The sequence below is a fragment of the Ochotona princeps genome, chromosome 4 (genome assembly GCF_030435755.1).
Source record: "Ochotona princeps isolate mOchPri1 chromosome 4, mOchPri1.hap1, whole genome shotgun sequence".
NCBI lineage: Eukaryota > Metazoa > Chordata > Mammalia > Lagomorpha > Ochotonidae > Ochotona > Ochotona princeps.
Genome location: NC_080835.1, coordinates 56,855,501 through 56,876,474, shown reverse-complemented (window position 1 = coordinate 56,876,474; position 20,974 = coordinate 56,855,501). Strand labels below are relative to the sequence as shown.

The following is a 20,974-nucleotide window of genomic DNA, read 5'->3' as shown; positions in this document are numbered from 1 at the left end:
AAGTATGAAGTATCTGGGAATTAACCTAACCAAAAATGTAGGAGACCTATTTGAGGAAAACTACAAACCACTTAAAAAAGAAATTGAACAAGACCTCGAAAGATGGAGTAACATCCCATGCTTCTGGATAGGTAAAATCAATATCATTAAAATGTCTATATTGCCAAAGGCAATATATACATTCAACGCAATTCCAATCAAATTGCCAAAAACATTCTTCACGGAACTAGAAACAATGATCCAAAGGTTCATCTGGAAGCACAAAAAACCACGAATAGCCAGAACCATCCTGAAGAACAAGAAGTTAGCAGGGGGAATCACAGTTCCAGACCTCTGGACATACTATAGGGCAGTGGTTATCAAAACAGCCTGGTACTGGCACAAAGATAGAGAGGAAGATCAATGGAGCAGAATAGAAACACCAGAAGGGAACCCACACAGATACAGCCAAATAATCTTTGACAAAAGGACAAATGATAATCCAGGCAAATGGGAAGGTCTGTTCAATAAATGCTGATGGGACAACTGGTTGATAGCCTGTAGAAACAAAAAGATAGACCCACATCTTTCACCATACACCAAAATCAAATCTAAATGGATAAAAGATCTAAACCTACATCCAGAAACATTCTAGCTCTTGAGAGCACCAGTGGGTACTGGAGCCCATCCCAGTTTGGCCTGCCCCCAGACCCAGCCCACATGCACACCAGTTGGTACCGTAGCCTTGCCCAGCCTGGTTTACTCACAACCCCAGCTCTTGCACTCACCAGTAGGAGCTGCAGCCTGGCAGGGGAGGCCCCAGAGTGCCCCTTCTGGACCCATTTCCAGTCCTGGGTCTTGCATATGCTCGTAGATGCTTTGACCCAGCCTGGCATGGTTCATTCACAGTTTCAGTTTTTGCTGGAAGTTGTTGCAGCCTAGCTCAGCATAATGTAGCCCACACCCTGTCCTGACTTTTGTGCATGCCTGTGGGTGCTGTGACCTAGCCCAGTCCAGTCTGTTCCCAGACCTGGCCCACACAAATACTGATAAATACTGCATCATTGCCTGGCCTGCCCTGGTCTGCCCCCGGCCCTGACTCTTGTGCTCCCTAGCAGAAGCTGCAGCCTAGCAGGGGAGTCCCCCAAGTTCCCCTGCCAGGCCTGTACTCAGCCCCGGATTTCACATATGCTGGTGGGTGCAGCAGCCCTGCCTAGCGTGGTCTTTCCTTTGTTCCAGCCTTTGCGTGTGTGAGTGGATGCTGTAGATTGGTCTTGCTCAGCCTCTTCCTAGCCCTGGTTTCTGCGAGTGTCAAGTGGTTTCCTGTCATGTGATTTCTATGGTCCAGCCTGGCTGATCTCATGACCACCCCCCAGCTTTCCACATAAGCTGGCAGGTGCTGCAGAATTAGCCCCCAGATCTGATTCTCTTGCATTCTGGTGGGTACTGCAACCCAGTCTGACGAAGCCCACCCCCTGCTCTGACACTCATGTATGAGTACTGCAGCCTAGTCCAGTCAAACATGTCCCCCAGCCCCACTTTTATATGCATCAGTGGGCAGTGGGTGATGCTGTTTAGCCCAGCCCTGGTCTCCCATGTGGGTTGATGCCTTGGCCTGACCCAGACGTGCCCTCTGTTTTCCCACCTCTAAACCACTCTGTCTCAGCTCCCTTGCCTACCAAGAAGAAAGATCTTGTCATCCTGTTTTAACCATGCTCTAGCACCCCTTTAAAGCCTTTTTTATCTGACCCTGTCTCTTCTTTTTAGGTGTACTAGGGGGTTCTAGGTAAGTCTTCTTGGGTGAGAAACAAGGCAGTCTGAGTCTGCATGGCTTGGGAGGCTCTCATCTTAGTGGCTCTCAGCTAAATTAGTTCTTTAAATGATTTGAGTGCCCTGCTTTAGATATCCCCAATAGTGCATCACCATAGTTTCCATGGGTGTCTGTACTATTTGCAGAAATTTTATTTAATTTATTATTTTCCATGATACAGCTTTACAGGCACCTTTCCTCTTTCCTCATTTACCCTTCCTCCTTGTCCTCACATTATCACAAAAGCAGTCACTCATTTCATGGTTATATGCTTAACTTTCTGATATTTAAATGTATCATGTCATGATAAGTATAGGAAAGTTTAAAAACACAGTATTGTAATGTAAAGGTATATTTACAAGTATCATTGGAAGTCCTACTCTTATTCAGGAGTAGAGATGTATACTGTATAAAACTTTTACTTCTTGGCATACTAATATTCCTTGTACAGTTCATATATGAATATATATACACATACTATATATATGCAGTTCATATATATGTATATACATATATGTGTATGTATGTATAATGGAGTCTAACTGGGACCATTTTGTTGCAAATGGTAGGATTTAATTCTTTACTATGGCTGAATAGAATTCAACAGAGTAAATGTACTACCATTTCTTTATCCATTCCTCTGTCAATGGGCATCTGGGTTGTTTCCATGTCTTAGCTATTGTAAATTGTGCTGCTGTAAACATGGGTTGCAGGTAACTTTCTCAAATGCAAATTTTGTTTTATTTGCATATATTCCCAGTAGTGGGATGGCTGGGTTATATGGTAGACCTATTTTCAGCTGTCTGAGGACTCACAACATTGACTTTCATAGTGGTTGTATTAATTTACATTCCCACCAAAAGTGGCTAATAGACATAGACACATGAAAAAATACTCAAATTCTCTAGCTATCAGGGAAATGCAAATAAAAAGCGCAGTGAAATTATACCTTGCTAGTAAGAATGGCTTACCTACAGAAATCAACAAACAATTTTTGGCAAGGATGTGGAGGGAAGGGTTCCCTGATCTACTTACAGAAATGTTAATATGCCTCATGATTTTCTTAAAAGATTGATGTATTCATTTGAAAGTCATAATTACAGCAAGTGAGAGAGATACAGAAAGAGAGGAACATCTTCCATCCGCTGGCTTAATAGTACTCACATGCTGCAATGGCCAGGGCTGGGCCAGGCCAAAGCCAGGAGCTAGGAATTTCTCTGGATCTCCCACATGGGTGGCAGGGACACTAACACTCGAGCTGTCTTAGGCTGTTTCCCCCATGCTGTTAACAGGAAGCTAGGCGCAAACTGACACCCAGGGGATATGCTGGCATCACAAGTGGTAGCTTTATGTGCTACACCACAATGTCAGCTTCAGTATCCCCTGTGATGTTTAATTGAGGAACTCAGACTAAGCAGGCTTCTCCTTCCAGGTGACCACAAGGGCATGTAAGTTTTGGAAAATATATTTGGAATCTTTCTATTTCATCTTAGTCCCTCCCCAACTTGTGCAGCCTGAATCAGGTCACTAGGTTCAACCTTTTGGGTAGATGTCTTGGGTGGCAGGGCTTTTACTTGTATAATCTGCTGTAGGCTGACTGCTGTAGGTCTTACCCTTCTAGTTTCCCCATGTATAACTGCTCCCACTAATAAAATGTTCTTTAAGAAACAGCAAAATAGAGCCCGGCAGCGTGTCCTAGCAGCTAAAGTCCTTGCCTTGAACACGCACCGGGATCCGATATGGGCGCCGGTTCTAATCCCGGCCACTCCACTTCCCATCCAGCTGCCTGATTGTGGCCTGGGAAAGCAGTTGAGCATGGCCCAATGCATTGGGACCCTGCACCCACATGGGAGACCTGGAAGAAGTTTCTGGCTCCTGACTTCGGAGCGGCACAGCACTGGCCGTTGCGGCCACTTGGGGAGTAAATCATCGGACAGAAGATTTTCCTCTCTGTCTCTCCTCCTCTCTGTATGTCTGGCTTTGTAATAAAAAAAAAGAAACAGCAAAATGAGGAGCACAGGTTTGAACAGGTGCTAAATAATGATAAGTGAGGTTGTCGTGTCCTCATATATTCAATTCTGGCTGTTGCAACCATTTGTGGAGTGAACCAGCAAATGAAGGATCTCTTTCTCTGTCTCTCCTCTCTGTAGTTTTGCTTTTTGATTTAAAATAAAAATAAATCTTAGGGAAAAAATGCCCTCCAAATAAGATAGCCAATCTCTTTTGCCTCAAATGGGGCTCCTTGTTAGATTAGCATGGAGAGAGGTACCATCCTCCCACTCTCCTCCCTCAGCGCCCCTACAAACACTCAGAGGCTCTTTCTCATCTCAGAATTTCTGATCAAATCCCAACCAGCAAAGTCAAGGTAAGACAAAGTAACTGACATGAGCAGGGCTTGTGACCCCCAGAGGCCTCAGCCACTCTGTTCCTGTTGTTCCCTACCCAATGTGTGTTCATTTCCTGGGGGAGTGGAAATAAAATCCTTCACTAGAAGTGGTTGTCATACAAAACAATTTGTATTTGCAAATGAGGAGACTATGGGGAATCATTTCCAGTGTCTTGGCAGGTTTATCTTATTTTGCATGGGGAATGAGTATTCAAACGAGGAAGTTTTATGATCACACCTGGAAGCACACAGAAGCTTGTGCAGGTCTTAGCATCCCTGAGGCCTCTTGTGGAAGACAATGATTAAAAAAATTTATTTATTTGGGCTTGGCAGCGTGGCCTAGTGGCTAAGGTCCTCGCCTTGATCCCATATGGCTGCTGGTTCTAATCCCGGCAGCTCCACTTCCTCTCTATCTCTCCTCCTCTCAGTATATCTGACTTTGTAATAAAAATAAAATAAATCTTTAAAAAAAAATTATTTATTTGTATTTGAACAGCAAAGTTATAGAGACACAGAGAGATCCTTGATTTGCTAGTCAACCCTGAAATGCACCCGACGCCAGGAGCCAGAAGCTTCCTCTGGGTTCCCCATGTGGGCCCAAGGTCTTGGGCCATCGTCTACTGCCTTTCCTGGCACATCATCAGGTTGGTGGATCAGAATTGGAGCAACCAGAACTCAGATCAGTGCCAAATAGCATGTTTGTGCCTCAGATAGAGGCTTAGCCTGCTGTACTCTAGCACTGGCTCTCGTAGAGGAGAATGGCCAGGGTCTGAGAGCCAACAGGCAAAGAAGGAAAGCATTCAAGGCACCAGCCAGGACTGATGTACAGGGTGGGAGCTCAGCCAGTAGTTCCTCCTTTGTCAGCACTGGTGGTGAACTAGTATGCTTGGAAGGCGCGGGCTGCACCACATCTCATTCCTGATGCTCAGGGTAGAACCTGGGATCATGGAAGATGATTTGTTTGCTGTGGACAGCCCTACAAAGAGAGATGAGGAACACTGTTGGACAGCACAAACCAGTTAGAGCTCCATCTAGACCTGGAGGGCAAACCAGGAAGAGGATTGTGTCCAGGCTGGACTAGACGGGATGGACCCAGCAGAATCTGACAGAGGTTAGTCCCAGAGGAGTGGCACAGCTAGCACTATTTGCTCCCCAAGTTTCTATTTGCTCAGGAGTGGTTCAAATGGGTTCAGTCCTTCCCATCATCCTTTTGTGATGAACACCTGAGGAAGGGATGTGAGATAAACGCAGCTGTTGCAACAAGGAGATCTGCCTTTGAACACTGGCTCCAGACTGTGCAAAGTTGGAAAGGTCCGTTGTTCCTCTCTGGCCTCAGGGACAGTGGTGTGTACACTTGGAATTCTTGCGACGAAATGAAAGAAGCCATTGGGGGAGGCACTTAACAGATGCTTGTTCCTTTCCTTTGCTTTTTTTTTTCTTTCCCCATTTAGCAAATACTTACTTGTGGCCCCTTATGTGGTGGGCAACTTTCCAAGGCACTGGGAGGAGGTCAGTGCACAAAACATGTGGAGCCTGTCTGTTCTGAAGCTTGGGGCAGACATGAAAATAAACAAAAATGTGCCAGGAAGGAAAAGTACAGCGTCTGCTGAGAAACCTCGGCAGAGATGACACGCTTTCTTTGGTGGCCAGGGAAGGCCTCCGGAGAAAGGTGACATTTAAACTGAGACCTGAAGAATGAGAATGAGTCAGGTGTTTTGGAAAACAGCCTGAGGAGCTAAACGGCAAAGGCTTTCCAGTCTGAGGTATCTGGGTTTCAAATCCTAGTTCCACTGCTTGATCTCTTGCAAAAATGTCTGGTTTTATTTTTCAGGAAAAGGTAAGAGGAGGAGGCATTTAACCTAATAGTTGAGATACTGGCTAAGATGCCAGCATCCCATTTTTGCATACCTGGGTTTCCTTCCCAGTTCCAGCTCCTGGGTTCAGCTTCCTGCTAATGCAGACACTGGGAGGCTGCACTGCTGGTGTAGGTTGAGCCTCATGAGGGAGTTAGATTGCTGTCCTGGCTCCTGGCTTCAGCCTGGCTCAACCCTGGCCATTGAAAACTTAGTGAGAGTAAACTAGTAAGTAGATCTTTCTTTATCTGTCTATCCCTGTTTAATAAATAGTAATAATAAAGATACAGATATTGGCCCAAGATGGACTTGAACCATCCTCTGCTGCTTTCCTGGGCCATGAACATAGAGCTGGATCAGAAGTAGAGCACCTAGGACAAGAGCGGGTACCCCTATGCCGGTGGTGACAGATGGAGGATTAGCCTGTTAGGCCATTGCACCAGTCCTAGCTGTGGTTTTTTGCAAAGGGAAGGGAGTAAAAGCCATATGGAGCATTCACACATATTCACTGCAGGCAATGTCTGGGGGCTCAGGGCTGAGGAATTTGGGGGACAGCAATGGAGAGTACCGAAGCCATGGTGAGCTTGTACTCTGCCTGACTGTGGCCTGTTTGGGTGCACATTCACAGAGAGAAAGAGATACAGAGGAAATCTTCCATCCACTGGTTCACTCCCCCAGATGGCCCCAAAGGGCAAGAGCTGAACTAATCTGAAGCCAGGAACCAGAAGCCTCTTCTGATTCTCCCATATGGGTGCAGAGTCTCAAGGCTTTGGACCATCCTCCACTGCTTTTTCAGGCCATAAGCAGGGAGCTGGAAAGGAAGTGGAACAGCCGGGACACAAACTGGCACCTATATGGTATGCTGGTGGCTGCAGGTGTAGGATTAGCCTATTGAGCCATTCACAACTGCCTCCAAGATGAGCCCATTCTAACCTTTCCCAAAGGTTTTGGTTGGCTGTTCTCTCCAGAAAGAAGCTGAGTTTAGGGCCCAAGCACGTGTAGGGCTTAAATAGGAAGCCCAGCGATATGTCCTCTTTTGTGTACATGGATTTCAATACCTACCTGTTTTGGGCACTAATGGCACAGCAACCTCCTTGAGTCCCAAGGTAAAGAATGTGAGACAACCAGAGTTTAAGCAACTTGATCCTGCATAAAACTTCCCAGGGAAGAGTATGGGGAGCTTTAGGGGAAAAGGAAAACACATCAATTGTGAAGTGGATTTATTGAGGCATTATGTATAACATATTCTTCAATTATTTATTTACTTGAAAGAGAAAGTGAGCACTTCTATATGCTGGTTCACTCCCCAAATGCCTGCAACAGCTGGGGCTGGGGCTGGGACCAGGCTAAAGGCAGGCGCTGAGACTTCCATCTACATGGGTAGCAGAGGACCAACCACCTGGGCCATCACCTTTGCAGTCCTGGAAGTGCATTAGCAGTTAGCTGGAATCAGGATTGGGGTTAGGGCTTGAACCTAGGCTCTCCAATGTGGGATACTTGATGTCTTAACTGGCACCTTACCTGCTAGGCCAAACACCTGCCCCTTACTATGTAGCCTTTCTCACAGAGGCTGCCCCAGCTAAAGATTTTCAGAAGACAGGCAACTTTCCTTGCTCTCCTATCATGTGCAGGCACTTCAGAAAGTCCATGTAAAAATGGAATCAAGCCACATGATTATTTTGGTGTGAAAATTTTTGAAAGTCATTTCAGAATACACATTCATATGAACTTTTTAAATTTTTATTTTATTTTTAATATTATTTTCAGGATGCATGCACATGTGGGTCTCTGATTAAGGTGGGGGGGTCAAGGTATGGAGGAAGGTGGAGTCAGCAAAAGTTTCAGTTCTTTTTTTTCTCCTGGGTCTGCTGAGGGAAGAGGGGAGGGGGCCACTCCTGTTAAACTACATCAGAACCCCAGGATTGGGGACAGTAATTTGGTAACACCTTTGAGACTCCGATGTGGAGAAGAGTGTTCTGAGGGTGTTACTAGACTGATTTTGATAGTCTTGAGACATTGTTGGCTTCATTGCACCAGGCTTGGAAAAAAAAGTCTTTACAAGGTCTGTTGGATCCACTGCTGGTCTGTCTATTCCAGCCTGTCCGCAGCCCTGGTTCTTGTACTCACCAGTGATAAGTACAGCCTAACAGGGGAATGCCCAAGTTTCCCTACCAGGCCTACAGCTCCCTGCTGTGGATCTTCTGCTTGCCAGTGTATTCTGTGGTCAGTCTGACATGGCTTGCATTCAGTCACAGCACATGCCAGGGGGTGCTGTGCCCTAACCCTCAGGCACCCATTGTGGCTCTTGCTCCATCACTCCTAACTGCTGCCATTATCCACATGCATTTAGGCATGTCTTCTGTGGCAAAGTGGTTTTTCCTCTAGGAGTGACACTCACACAGCACAGCACATATTAATTTATGTGGTCACTCCATCCAAGTCTGTGTCCCTGCTGAGTATGAGCCCCACAAGGTCAGCTGTAGTCTTGCCCTTTTCCCAGTACCTGGCACCATGATTGACACATGGTTGGCACTCGGGTTTGTGTCTTCCTTATCTCTCAAACAAGAACAGTGACATTGGTCACTACCATTGCTTTGAAGAAGGAACAGTGTGAAACTCTCCAGAGTGCCAGACATAATGCCAGACCAGTCTGGTTAAGCCCTGGAGGCATTCTCTAAAGACTCAGATATTTCCCAAGAAGAGCAAGGAGAAGGGAAGGGGGTCCTTGCAGTTCGCAGGGGCTTCCCCTCTGCAGGACTCACAGAAAGGTTGGTGGGGTGTAATGGGGTGGGGAAAGCAGGACGCTTTGTGGGACAGCTGGGCCCAGGGCTGCTGGGTCTGGCTGGGCACTGTGCCACAGAAAGCAGCCTGGTAAGGGCCCTTTCATGTGAGTCCCAGCTGCCATTTGGCTGGCTGGCTCAAAGCCCAGCCACCTGGAGGGCAGAGGGACTGGCAGCTTGTGTCAGGAAGAAAGACAAAGAGGGGGTGGGTGGGAGGAGGGCAGAAGGGAGCAGTGCTTGCTCTTTGGAATGAGGCCAAGGGGAAACAAGATCCTGTTAGGTCACAGCCAGCACCAGGGGCTGTTGAATTCTTTTGTTGCTGTAGCATCATCAAGGCAGGCTCACAGAGCACAACTCCAGTAATATTCCAGCCCTCAGCATGTTGTTGGTGGAGAACTAAGGCTCAGGGATGATTTTGCAAAATGAGGGACAGAACCAGGTCTGGTTCTGATAGACTCTGAAAGGGCCACTGCATCTCAGGGAGTTTCAGTGTGCTCATGCATAAAAAGGGAGTGCTGTGAAGGATTAGATGCAGCCCATGGAACAAAGGAAAAGGACTGCCTTCCAAATTGAGTGTCTCAGGAATTTCCCAGGTAGAGAAGAACTGGTTGGTAGAGCAGGGTGTTCCAAGCATAAACAAAGGCACAGAGGCAGGAGAGCACAGGAAAACACAGGAGAAGAAGCTGAAGCTAAAAGGCCAGGCTGCTTGGTGCTGTTGAGAAATATCCAGTCAGGGAGGCCATCTGGAGGAGATTCTAGTACCTTCCCCATGCTTTGGTCCTTTTTGCAGGTCAGCTATTGAAAGTGTGTACTTCGTTCAGTCCTGTGATGTAGATACAGTGTGGGTGGGTTCCCTTAAGGTACACATGTTTGAAGCTTAGTCCTCCACCTGCAGTGTCCTGCATCCCACACAGGCACCAGTTTGTGTCCTGACTGCTCCACTTCTGATTCAAGTTCTTGCTTATGGACTGAGAAAGAAGTGGAGAATGATAACATGTTATGGACCCTGAACAAACATGGGAAACCCAGAAAAGTTTCCTGGCTCCCAGCTTTAGACTGGGCCCAGCTCTGGTCATTATGGCTATTGGGAGAGTGAGCCAGCGGATGGAAGATCTCCCTCTCTCCCTGTAACTCTGACTTTCAAATAAAATAAATAATTTTTAAAAAGAAAGAAAGAAAAGAGCCCGGCATAACTAGTGGCTAACTCCTCATCTCACAAGCATTGGGATCCTGTATGGGTGCCTATTCATGACCCGGCTGCTCCACGTCCCATTCAGCTCCCTGCTTGTGGCCTGGGAAAGTAATGGAGGATGGCCCAAAGCCTGGGTACCCTGGAAGAAGCTCCTGGCTTCAGATTGGCTCAGCTCCAGCTTTTGTGGCCATTTGGAGAGTGAACCAACAGATGGGAGATTTTTCTCCCTCTCTGTCCTTCTTTCCGTAAATCTGATCTGCCTCTCGAATTAAAGTGAATGAATGAACAAATAAGTAAATCTAAATAAAACAAAACAAGCAAAAAAGCGCCCCCCTCCAATAAAAAAAAGAAAGAAAAGAAACAGAGAGAGAAAAGCTGAATATCAGATATCGGAACTAGCACTCCAATATAAGATAGAGGCATCACAAATGGGGGCTTAATCCCCCACCACACACAGTACTCCCACCCATTGATTCACTCCCTAAATGTCTGCTATGGCCAGTTCTGGATCAGGCCAAAAATAGGAGCAGAAACTCAAACAAGGTCTCCCACTTAAGTGCGGGAAACCCAGTCATTTTGTCATCACTGCTGTCTCCCAGATGTATATTAGCAGGAAACTGGAATTGGGAGCTGGAGGTGAGCATTGAACCCAAGCATTCTTATGTAGAACGAGCAAAGAAAACAGACATTCCAATGTGGGAAAGAGGCATACTAACTGACCATTTAATTGCCAGACCAAATGCCTGATCCTGATATGTATTCTATTAATCAATTTGAGTCAGAGAGGGCGAGGGAAGGAGACAGAGAGAGAGGTTTTCCAATGTACTGTTCGTGTCCCAAAAAGCCACAACAGCCAGTTCTGGGTCAGGCTTAAACCAGGAGCTATCTGGTCTTCCAATATGAGCAACAGATGCCCACAGCCATGGACCATCTTCCTCTGCCTTCCCAGGGGCATTAACAGGAAGCTGACTTGAAAGTGGAGCAGCCAGGACTCAAACTGGCACTCTGGTAGAAGATGCTAGCACTGCAAACAGTGATTTAACCTGTAGTGCCACAATGCCAGCCCCTTAAAGCTTACTTTTAATGACTTATTATATCATGGATGAATCAATAGATAAATATATATTCATTCAAATCTACTCCATTTTCTTTAGTAGGTACATGATATTCCATGACATGGACAAGTCATGATTATTCCACTGTCCCCTTAGTATTTAGCTTTCTCATCATGAACATACCAATGATAAGTACATCTGTTTCTTTATCTTTTAAGGCTAATATTTTTACATCCTAGCTCAGGTTGGACTGGATGAAGCCAGGACCCAGGAGCTTCATACAGGTCTCCCACATGAGTGACAGGGACCCCGTACTTAGGTCTTTTTCTACTGCTTACCCAGGTGCATTTGCAGGTAGCTGAATTGGAAGTAGAGCAGTTAAGACATGAACTAACACCCACATGGGTTGTCAGCTTAACCAACTTCACTACAACACCGGTCCCTCAATAAAGGTGTATAAGTAGATATGGCCAATTGACTTTCAACATGATGACAGCAAGTTCATGTTCCAATGAACAAGTTTGATCAGCTGTTTTCCTGCATTCTTTCAATTCCTGGCATCTTGTTCTTATTATTTACCAAATGGGTGGATGAAAAATTGTACACTGCTACTTCTTTCATTACTTTCTTTCAACTCTCATCAAATTTCAGTAGTGTTTCATTTCAGTTATTTCATATGTTTATTTCTGGGTGTTCTTATCTGACTTTTTTTAAAGATTTATTTATTTTTATTGGAAAGGCAGATATGCAGAGAGGATGATCTCCCATCTGATGATTCACACCCCAAGTGACCGCAACGGTTGGTGCTGAACCGATCCAAAGCCAGGAGCTGGGAACTTCCTCCAGGTCTTCCACACAGGTGCAGGGTCCCAAGACTTTGGGCCGTCCTCGACTGCTTTCCCAGGCCACAAGCAGGGAACTGGATGGGAAGTGGAGCTGCAGAATTTAGACCTGGCGCCCATATGGGATCTGGGCACATTCAAGGCAAGGACTTTAGCAGGTAGGCCACAGCGCCGGGCCCCTTATTTGACTTTTTAAAACAGTCTGCCTAGTCATTTTTGATCGTGTCTTCATGTTCTTACTCATGTTTTAAATATACCCTTTTATTTACTCAAGTGTATTTATATTCTGTACCCAACACTCTCAGTATCTAAGGGCTAGTAGATCTGTTTCTGTTGACTCTTGCTCATGAGCCTGGTTTCCTTGGGTGATTTATAGCTTTTGATTGTGAGCTTGTATTTGTTGGACTACTCTCTGCATTCCTTGGTTTGATTCCAAGTTACTCCAGAAAGGGTTTTATTTTGTTTTATAAAGATTTATATATTATTTATTTGAAATGCAGAATTCTGGAGAAAGTGAGGGAGGGACACAGAGCTAGATCTAACATCTACTGGTTCAATCCCCAAATGGTCCCAAAGCTGGAGCTAGGTTGCTTCGAAGCCAGGAGCCAGGAGCTTTTTCCAGGTCTTCCGCATGGATGGGTACAGTTGGGCCAACATCTGCTGCTTTCCCAGGCACACGAGGGAATGGTTCAGAAGCAGAGTGGTCAGGGGAGCTTTACTCACAAATGCCATCACGATGGCCATAGGATCCTGGTCTATGTTAAATTAAACTCCTGATCGTTGTTGTTTTTGATCATAGTAGGCCCCAAATCTAGTTGAGTTGGGTTTTTTTGTTTTTAAGATTTATTTATTTATTTATTGAAAGGTATTTCAAAGAATTATTGAATTTATCATTTATTTATTGTAAGTTTTTTTAAGTATTTATTATTATTTTTAAAATTTTTATTGCAAAGTCAGATACACAGAGAGGAGAGACAGAGAGGAAAATCTTCCATCTGATGATTCACTCCCCAAGTGAGTGCAACATCCGGAGCTGAACCGATTCAAGGGCAGTAGCCCGGAGCAGGAGCCTCCTCTGGGTCTCCCATGTAGGTAAAGGGTCCCAAGGCTTTGGGCCATCCTCGACTGCTTTCCCAGGCCACAAGCAGGGAGCTGGCTGGGAAGTGGGGTGCTGGGATTAGAACTAGTACCCATATGGGATCCGGTGTGTGTGAGGCGAGGATTTTAGCTGCTAGGCCACCGTGCCAGGGATTGATTTGTTTGTTTATTAACAGAGAATAGAGACAGAGAGAAAGTTTCCATCTGCTGGTTCACTCCCCAAACAGTTGCAACTGCCAGAACTGTGCTAATCAAAAGCTGGGATACAGGAGCTTCTTTCAGATCTTTCATGTGAGTGTAGGAGCCCTAAGGACTTGAGCCATCCTACATTGCTCTTGCGGGTCACAAGCAGAGAGTTAGATTGGAGGTAGAGCAGGAACTGGCACACTTATGGGATACCTGTACTAGCTGGCAGGTGATTAGCTTGTTGAGCCATCACATTGGCCCCTTTTGGTCAAAACTATTTAGAAGGTCAGGCATTGTGAGACAGCACATTCAACAGCTCTCTTGTATGCACACTTCCCATATCAAAGTGCCAGGTTGATTTCCAGCTATTATATGCCCCAGGAGAAGAGTAAAAGATGATCTGAGAAGTTGAATTACTAAGACACACGTGGCGCTCCTGGCTGTTCAATATAGGAATCTGGGGAATGAGTGAAGCAGCAGATGCAAGATGCAAGATACTTATTACTCTGCCTTTCAAGTAAATAAATGTACAAATCTTTTCTTTTTAAAGACTTATTTTTTTGAAAGACAGGATTATTAGCAGACAGAGAGAAATCTTCCAACTGCTTTTGACAATGGACAGCACTGGGCTAGGTGAGAGCCAGGCTCATTAGCAGGGATCAAGGTCAGAAGTGGAGCAGCTGGGACATGAATCAGCCCTCACAAGGGATGTCAGCATCACAGGTGGTGGCTTCACCTCTTACACCATAGTGGCAGCCCTTTGAATCACCTTTAAAATAATTTTTTTTAATTGTTTCAGAGAAGCTTTTCTTCATTCAGGATCAGGGAAGGAAACAGTCAAGTTTCCATACTGTTTGCCTTTGTGTTGTGGGCTTTTCTTTTTTTTTCAATGTACCCTATTACAGTTTCTTTTGTGTTTGTTATATTTTATTAGATTTATTTATTTATTTGAAAGGCAGAGAGAGAGAGAACTCTATAGGTCTTCCATCTGCTGGTCTACTTCCTGAGTGGTTGTCACAGCCAGATTTGGACCAGTCTTAAGCTAGGAGCCAGGAACTCCATCTGGGTCTCCCTCATGGATGGCAGGGGCCTTCCCAGGTGCATTAGCAGGAAGCTAAATGGGCAACTGAATAGCTGGGCCTCAAACCAGCACTCCAATATGGGATGCCAGTGCCATAGGTAGTGGCTTAACCTGCTACAAGAGCAGCCCAGGGTTTGTCTCATAGTTCTCCTTCTCTTAGAACAAATAGTTTTAATTCTTTCAGCATTGAGAACACTTCCAGGGAATCCCATGGGGCCACTGATCCTCTCAGAGCAATTCCTTAACTTTCTTGGCAGTTCTGTAGGGATATCTACATGTTCAATTTTTATGCTTTTTTAAGATGCTTGGTAGCAGGAGGATTCAAACTGTCCAGCCATCCAAAACACTGGATATTTTCCTGTGTTCAAGTCATTCTTTCTTTAAAGTTATTTGTACTCATATCTTTATGGCAGAGACATATCTCACTCCCTAACACCTAGCCAAAGTCATTATCAGTAACTCTTGGTTTATTCAACCAACAGTGAGTCACAGTCCACCTGGAGAAAACAATACACAGTTGGAAAAGTCCCCATGCCAAACAGACCAGTGCTGGGTGGGGTGGTGCCAAGGAGATAAGAGAGTGGGAACCCACACTTACTTAGGGAACCCAAACTTCCTAAGAGCTTTATCCTGGTGCTTCCCAAGTTTCCAAGATGATAAGATACCTAGGAAATATACAGATTTTCATACCCTTCATTGTTGATTACACTTTAGTACACTGAAGGTGGGATCCTGAAATGGCGTTTAAGAAGCGCCTCCAGGGCCCGATGATATGGTTTAGAAGCTCAGTCTTCACCTTCCTTGCAAGCGCCAGCATCCCATATGGGTGCCCCCATATGGGTGCCGGTTAATACAACTTAAAGAGTTTTTCAAAAGAAGGAAAGGAATCCTGGACTGCAGACTATCTATCGGGTATACAAATGTGTCAAGAGAAACCAAAAACAGAGCCTGGCATGATGACTCAATTGCTAAATCCTCATCTTGCAAGCACCAGGATTCCATATGGAGGCCCGTTCCTGTCCTGACTGCTCACTTCCCTCCAGCTCTCTGCTTGAGCCTGGAAAAGCAATAGAGGACAGCCCAAAGCCTTGGGACCCTGCACCCGCACAGGAGATCCAGAAAAGGCTCCTAGCTTCTGCCTTCGTATTAGCTTAGCTCTGACCTTTGCAGCTGCATGGGAAATAAAGTAGTAGATGGAAGATCTTCCTTTCTGTTTCTTCTTCTCTGTGTAAATCTGCATTTCCAATAAAAATAAAATAAAACTTTTTTTAATTGAGAGGAGAGACAGAGAGGAAGATCTTCCGTCTGATGGTTCACTTCCCAAGCGGCCGCAACGGCTGGAGCTGAGCCAATCCGAAGCCAGGAGCTTCCTCCAGATGTCCCATGCAGGTGCAGAGTCCCAGAGCTTTGGGCCTTCCTCGAGTGCTTTCCCAGGCCACAGGCAGGGAGCTGGATGGGAAGCGGGGCCGCTGGGATTGGAACCAGTGCCCATATGGGATCCCGGCAAGTTCAAGGAAAGGACCTTTACCACTACGCTATTGCACCGGGCCCAAAACTTTTTTTAAAAAAAGAAATTTGGCTCAGAGAGAAGAATCAATGGATGGTCATATAGCTGGTACAAGGTTTCAGTCCCAGTTGAACACTGCAAACCTTAGTTTTTTGTTTTGTTTTGTTTTACCAGCTATTCCTATGTTTTTATAAAAATAATATTTCATTTTATTTTTGATGATGTTTGCATAGTTGAGAGGAATGCATGCCCATGTGGACCACGGATTAGGGTAAGGGGAGTCAAGGAATAGAGGAAAGTGGATGAGACCACTGCCTCCAGTCTCCTCTTTTCTTCCTGTATCTGGGAAAAGTAGGTAGAGAAGAGGAGGGGGCCACTCCCAGTAGCCCCAACCACATCAGTGCCCAAGAATGGGGAACAGTCACTTGATGTCACCCCAGGTTCCCCAATGTGGAGCAAATTCTTAGGGTACTGCTTAAGTGGTTTTGATCGTTCTGAGATGCTGTTGATTTCATTGCTACAAGGTTGAGGAAATCATTCCAACATCTACTTGTGGACATAGTCCACCATAGAGTCACCATTTGCCCAGATGCTTGTCCATAGTACAAAACATCCTCTATAAGCCTCAATGAACTGGTTGTCATGCCCTCCATGAGTATATGGCCATGTTATCCACTGCACAGGTCTCAGTAACCATGGCAACCCAGTTCTGACACATATGCATGATGCAATTCTGTGGTTTCACCATGGTTGGGGTTCTGAGTCCAGTAATCCAGTTGGGGGAGTCCCCAAAGAAACCTCGTCAGAGGTGACCCCAACCAGACTGCTGTGTGTGCCAGCCAGTGCAGGGTCTGGCCCAGTCTATCATCCACACACAGTGGTGGTTTCAGTCACCTGGTTAGTTTTGTCCCCAGTCCCATCTTATATGCAAAGCAATGGATGAATGCTGTGGCCCAGACCAACCCTCTCCATTACACCCTCAGTTCTCATGCACACCAGTGGGATCTGCAGCCTAGGAGCAACCCACAATAACCCCCACCAGGCCCTTCCCAGCCCCAGTTCCTGTGTATGCTAGTATGTGCAGCAGATTGGTCCAGTCTGTCCCACATTCTATTTGGCTCTTGTACACATCAATAGGCATTAGAGCCTAGTTCAGCGCAACTGACCCCACTATCCAGCCCACACTCATATTGGTGGGTGCCACCACATGTCTAGGCAGGCCTGGCCTTAGCCCTGGTTCTCATGCTCACAAGTGCGAGCTGTAGCTCATTAGAGGGGTACTCACAATTTCCCTACTAGGCCCATTCCCAGTCCCAGATCTTATACTTTCCAAGTGGTCTAGCCTTACAGGACTTACCCCTAGTCCCACCACTTGTCTGCTAGCCAGTGCTGTGGCAAAGCCCAACCAGCTTGCACTTACTCTGGCTCAATGCACCGGTGCGTACAGTCACGTAGCACAGCCTGGCTCTCCCCCTTATCAGCTCACACGCAGGCCAATGGGCTTTGTAGCCCTGCCCAGCCTGGTCTGCCTCCATCCCAATCCCAGTTCTCATGCTCACCAGTGGGAGCAATGGCACAGCAGGGGAGTCCTTGCAGTTCCCCTGCTTGGCTTATTTCTCATTCTGGGTCTTACGTGTGCTGGTGGGATTTGTGGCCCAGACTGGCATGGCTTGCCTCATCTTGGCATTCACCAGTGGGTGCTACAGCCTTACCCATCCCAGCCAACCCTTAGTCCCCTAATGTGAACTGGCTGGTGTTGTGTTCCAACCTGGCTCGTCCTGCACCCCATCTTGGTTCTCACATTTGCTAGTGGGTGTTGTGTACTGGCCCAGCCTTGACTACCCCCAGATCTGACCCACACATATGCCGTAGGTACTATAACCTGGCCTGGTCTGAGCTGCTCCGTACCTTGGTTCTTGCGCTCAGCTGCAGGGACTGTGTCTTGACAGGGGAGTTCCCGGAAGTCCTCTATTAGGTCACTTCCCAGTGGCAGATCTCGTGCACATCAGTGGGTCCTTGGCCTAGCCTGACTTGGCTCACCCCCTGTCCTGGCAGGTATGATGGCTTTGCCAGACCAGCCCACACCCATTCCAGTTATTATTGGGTGCTACAGCCCTGCCCTGTCTGGTCCTCCCCTAGACCCAGCTCTTGTGTGGTTCAGTGGGTGCAGAGACTTAGCCTAGCCTGTCCTACACTTACACAGCCTCTTGTGAGCACCAGTGGGTGCTGGAGCCCAGACCCAGTTCACACCCATGCTTCAGCCATGTTCAACCCGGGTCACCACCCCCCATTCTGGCTCTTGCGCGCACCAGTGGGAACCACAGTCCAGCATCCCCTTAGCTCCGACTAGGCCTGTTCCCAACCGCAGATCTTCCATGTGCTGGTGGTTGCTCCAACCTAGCTCAGCATAACCCAGCACCCGGCTTGGCTTTTGCCATTAGATACTACAGTCTGACCTGGCCTGGCCCACCTCCATCCCAACTCTTGTTGGTGGGTGCTGCAGCCTAGCTCTGCCCAGCCTGCACCCATCCCTGACTTTCATGCAAAGTGGTAGGTGTGATAGCCTAGCCTAGCCCCGCATGGGCTGCACCTCATTGTGGCTCCCATGCATGCCAGTTTGCTATGGTTTGGCCTGGCCCTGACCAGTCCCACCCCACAGAACCAACCCATACACCTGCCAACAACTGAAGCAGCCCTGCCCTGTCTGACCAACACCAAGCCCTGACTCATGTGCCCATCAGCAGGAGTGACAGCCTATCAGGGGAGTTTTGCAAGTTCCCCCACCAGGCCACTCCCAGACCCAGATCTCATGTGTGCCAGCAGGTACTAGGCCCTTACCTGGCACAGTTTGCCCCCAGTCTCAACCTTTGTGTGTATGCTGGTGGATGTTGCAGCCTGGTCTACTCCTCACCCAATTCTTGGGTGCACTACGAATGCTACAACTTGGACAAGTCTGGCCTGTGCCCAATCCCAATGCCCATGAGTTTTGGTGAATTTGATGGTCATGCCTAGTTCAGCCCATTACCATCCCCTGCCTTCGAAAAAACCAAATGATATGGCAGTCCCACAGGTTGAACTCATGATCCCCCACAAAATCTGCTCCCAGACCCAGTCCTCTGACGTGCTGGTTAGTATCATGACCCGGCCTAACGTGGCCCACTCTCTGCCCCTGTCACGTTCTCACTCAGCAGTTCTCCCTCCCAGACATTTCTAGACCTGCTTCCCTAGGCAATCCACAGCCCCCATGCCCACTAGCATGCAGCTCCCCAAGCTTGGTCCTCTGGCGATGTGCAGCCCTTATGCTTCGTGCGGATCCCCAGACCCTGTCTGCTGGTGCCCAGATATCTACCCCTCACATAGCTTTAAAAAAAGGCGGGGGAGGGGGTTAGATGGCGGGTGCGAGGGGCGCACAGTGAAGTGCATTCCGAGGCGGCTACGGCGCCACGGGGGCGTTACCGCGAGGAGCAGGGACCACCAAGGCTGGGTGCGGCGTGCGTTAGGCCGCCACCCTGTCCATCTTCACTCCCATCAACCAGATCCGCCTGACCAATGTGACCGTGGTGCGCATGGAGCATGCGAGCAAGCGCTTCGAGATCGCCTGCTACAATAACAAGGTGGTCGGCTGGCGGACCGGGAGAAAGACCTCGATGAAGTTCTGCAGACACACTGGGTATTTGTGAACGTCTCTCGAAGGGTCAGGTTGCAAAGAAGGATGACCTCATCTGCGCGTTTGGGGCCCACGACCAAACTGAAACAGATTTTGACTAAACAGATTTGACGAAAGGAGAACTTCAGGTGTCAGATAAGGAGAGACACACACAGCTGGAGCAGATGTTTAGGGACATTGCAACGATTGTAGCCGACACATGTGTGAACCCTGAAACAAAGAGACCATACACCGTTATTCTCATAGAGAGAGCCGTGAAGGACATCCACTATTCGGTCAAAACCAACAAGAGCACGAAACAGCGGCTTTGGAAGTGATCAAGCAGCTGAGGGAGAAAATGAGGATAGAGCGCTCCCACGTGAGACTGCGGTTAATCCTCCTGGTGAATGAGGGCTACACGCTGAAGCAAAAGCTCAAGCAGCTCCGCAAGGTCGTGGCAAGTGAGGACTGCTGTCAGCAGCTGGAAATGGTGTGCCTCATTGACCCCGCTGCTTCCTAGAAATCGATGAGCTCATAAAGAAGGAAGCCAAAGGCAGAGGTTCCTTGGAGGTGCTCAATCTCAAAGTCGTGGAAGAAGGCAACGAGAAATTTGAATGACATCAGTCTCCTGAACTGTAAATCATCCTGTTCTCGCTTCCAGTAGCACTGTCTTATTTCTGATCTGCCAAAACCTCGTCGACCACAGTGTTTGATGTTTTCCATTTGGTGTGCACAAAAAGACTACAATTCAAGTCTAGGAATAAGAGAGTGATTTCGTTTTAATTATAAATCAGGATTTGGGCAAAAATGAAAAGCCCAAAATACAGAGTCCAGAGGAACATTTTGTTGCTCACTCATTTCTTTTTAACTTGCCAAATGAAAGTGATGTGAGGCCATTTTTGCGGATAAAAACATGAAATTTTGTATTAAAAAGAGTTTTTTGGGGGGGATGTATCTCTGGAACAGAGAATTTGCTTTAAAAAAACTAACTAATGTCTTAATTTCTGTGTAATGAAATCTACGTGTGTAGGGGTAGCTATATTGTGTTCTAATGTATAAACTGGGTGGTGGCTTCCTGAGTATATGAAAAGATATATAATGACTACAGAATTTATATAATTTTCCTCAAATATGCTGCCACAACTCAGATTTATTATTGGTAATAAATAAAGTCATTTATTTCTAATTCTTAAAAAAAAAGCATAGAATAGGCAACTATGCTGGACACTGGTATAGTTTACACAAATTTGACATTAACCAGGCCCACTTGCCTAGTACAACGTAACCTAGGCAGTTGCCTATGGTTGGGGCAACTATTCATATTTTTTCCTAGGTTTCTGAATCATTAGTTCATTATCCTGAGTTTATAGCTAAGATTCACCATTTTCTTTCTTTCCTTCCTTCTTTCCTTTCTTCCTCCCTTTCTCTCTCTCTTTCTTTTTGTGATTAGGAAAAACTACAAAAATTGCTATCTTGGGCAGGCATAGTGGCTCAACAAGCTAATCCTCTGCCAGCCAGCACAGTCATCCCATATGAATGCTAGTTCGTGTCTTGACTGA

General features: G+C 46.7%; 1 pseudogene; it reads left to right on the top strand.

Annotated features, from left to right (window-relative positions):
• The first annotated feature begins 18,773 nt into the window (after window positions 1-18,773).
• LOC101525526 (ribosome maturation protein SBDS-like) lies at window positions 18,774-20,358 on the top strand (annotated as a pseudogene).
• The last annotated feature ends 616 nt before the right edge of the window (window positions 20,359-20,974 follow it).